Source organism: Rutidosis leptorrhynchoides, chromosome 4 (assembly GCF_046630445.1).
Source record: "Rutidosis leptorrhynchoides isolate AG116_Rl617_1_P2 chromosome 4, CSIRO_AGI_Rlap_v1, whole genome shotgun sequence".
Lineage (NCBI taxonomy): Eukaryota > Viridiplantae > Streptophyta > Magnoliopsida > Asterales > Asteraceae > Rutidosis > Rutidosis leptorrhynchoides.
The window spans coordinates 367,376,068-367,379,012 of NC_092336.1; the positions used below are offsets into that span (position 1 = coordinate 367,376,068).

The 2,945-nt window shown below is 37.4% G+C and overlaps 1 non-coding gene across 1 annotated transcript; it reads right to left on the reverse strand.

Annotated features, from left to right (window-relative positions):
* Positions 1–1,102: 1,102 nt before the first annotated feature.
* On the reverse strand, positions 1,103–1,209 carry LOC139846175 (small nucleolar RNA R71). Its single transcript, XR_011758911.1, has one exon. It is a non-coding gene; the product is annotated as a small nucleolar RNA R71 (small nucleolar RNA).
* Between the last annotated feature and the right edge of the window lie 1,736 nt (positions 1,210–2,945).

Sequence of the window (2,945 nt, forward strand, 5' to 3'; positions counted from 1 at the left end):
TACTTTCTTATTTTTATTTTTCGACGCCTATTTTTCGACCTTTTATTTTTCGACCTTTTTCGACGCGTTTTTTTTTTCTTTCTTATTTCTCGCTATTCTAGTTTTAGGATAAGATTTTTATTCTACTTCTTATCTAAATTTCTTAAAATTACGAAAATTTATTTTAAGTGGTTAAATTGATAGACATCAAAATTTTCTGGTTCGTAGTAATAGTTGGATTTGTACGTGGACCGGGTTATTGGAGCCAAACAGTACTCAATTATATTGAGACCAAACGAATCTTGCCCCTCTGCTGCATCTTTTGGCTATTCGAAACGTGGGCAAAATCAGAAAAGTCTATTGATTGGATAACTTATTATAATTTTTCTTTCCTTTTAAAAACTAATAGGATATTCAGTGAATGCACCGAGCAAGACGTTCACCACCTTTTGTACATTCACCACCTGTAACTAGATCAAGACATTTAGCAAATATAACCGCCATTGATTTTTCTTTAGAATCGTCATCCAGTCGACCAAGTACTTCAGTTCAAATTTCCGATAATCCATTTTTTGAACCCAACCTCACAATTGAGAATCCAGAGAATATTCAGGAACGGTTCGTAGATCCTGAACCACTAAACTTTCCTCCGGAGCCACCAATCATTCAAACAGAGATTGTTGAGGAACGAACCATTAAATCAGAATCATCTAGTGATACCGATTCAACGAATTCAATTATGGAAGTAACGGAACCTCTAAGTATGGAAGATCGAATGAGAGCTAAACGCACGGGCCAAGGTTACGCCATTATTAAGCCAGACATTAATGCGCCAGATTATGAAATCAAAGGACAAATTCTATACATGGTAACTAATCAGTGCCAATATAGTGGTGCGCCGAAGGAAGATCCAAACGAACATCTTCGTACGTTTAATAGGATCTGTACACTATTCAAAATCCGAGAAGTTGAGGATGAACAGATCTATCTCATGTTGTTTCCCTGGACTTTAAAGGGAGAAGCCAAAGATTGGTTAGAATCGTTACCTGAAGGGGCGATTGACACATGGGATGTTTTAGTTGAGAAATTTCTTCAAAGATTCTTTCCGGCATCTAAAGCCGTGAGACTTCAAGGAGAAATTGTTACGTTCACACAAAAGCCAAATGAAACATTATATGAGGCGTGGACAAGATTCGGAAGGATGTTGAGAGGATGTCCTCAACACGGTTTAGACACTTATCAAATAGTACAAATATTCTACCAAGGTGTCAACGTTGCTATAAGAAAAGACATCGACATAACAGTTGGTGGTTCCATTATGAAGAAAACCGCAACTGAAGCTTACAAAATTATTGATAACACAGCCTCCCACTCTCATGAGTGGCACCAAGAGAAAGATATATATCGTTCATCTAAAGCGGCTGGAGCCGATTCTAGCCATAACTTTGATTCCGTTTCCGCAAAAATAGATGCTTACGAGAGACGAATGGAAAAGATGAATAAAGATATTCACGCAATACGAATTAGTTGTGAGCAATGCGGTGGACCACACTTAATGAAAGACTGTCACATTGAACAAACGATGGAACAACGTGAGAATGTTGTCTACATGAACCAAAGGCTGGAAAATAGTTATCAGAATAATTATCAACCGCCAAGGCCAAATTTCAATCGAAATCAAAACATTCTTTACAATCCAAAAGGACCCGACAATAACTCGTATAACCAACAAGGTCCGAATAACCAACCAACTCAAAACAACACTTTCAATCAACAAAGACCTGGCTTGTATAAACCACCACAACAAACCGAAGAGAAAAAGTCAAATCTGGAAGAAGTGGTATTTAAGCTAGTTGAATCTCAAACACAATTTATTGAAACTCAAACTCAAACGAATGAGAGGTTTGATCAGTCATTTAGAACTCAACAAGCTTCTATTTTGAATCTAGAAAAACAAGTAGGTACTCTTGTTAGATTGATGAGTGAAAGGAAACAAGGAAAGCTACCGAGTAATACTGAAGTAAATCCTCGGAATGAAAATGTTAATATGGTTTCAACAAATTCTGAAAAACCAGCATCAGAAGATGGGGAGGTTTTAGATGTAAGTAACAATGAAGAAGTTACACCACCACCACCACCCGAGTATGTAAAGCCAGTGGTGTCACCATACAAACCACCCATCCCGTTTCCAAGAAAAGGAGTTGAGTATGAGCAAGTAATAAGTAATAAAGATTGTGATACTTTTGGAAAGAAGAAGAAGAAGAAGAATAAGAAAGTGCAAGAAACAAAAGCCGTAGAAGTAAACCCGGTGAAGACAGTTCCACCAAAACCTCCACCTAGGGTAGGTGATCCGGGTGAATTTATTGTTCCTTGTCTACTTAGTGATTGTGTCATGTATGATGCACTGGTAGATTTAGGTGCAAGTGTGAGTGTTATGCCTCTTTCCTTATATAAGAGATTAGGTGTAGGTAAGTTAAGTCCAACGGATATGAGTGTTCGACTCTTTGATCAAACCATTAAGCACCCAGTTGGAATTGCTGACAACCTACCCGTTCAAGTAGGTAATTTAACCTTTCTAGTCGAATTTATTGTCATTGACATAGAAGAGGACCCAAACGTTCCTCTAATTTTAGGTCGACCATTCTTAGCGTCCACCGGGGCGTTATTTGATGTAATAAAGGGTAGAATGACACTTAGTAATAATGAGAAATCGATCACCTTTATGATTCGAAAGTCTAAATATCCACAAACCAAAACCGTTGAACCGACAAAAACGATTGGTAAGAACCATGTTGTTTTACCAACTCCAACGTTAATGCTTAACAATAATAGAATGCCTAAGTGTGGGGAAAATGAAGTAACACCTAATGATGACTTGATAATAAAGAACCCCATAGTTGATACGAAATTAAATGACCCCGTTATTAACAGTTCAATGAAGAAACTTTTTAAACGGGTTATTGATG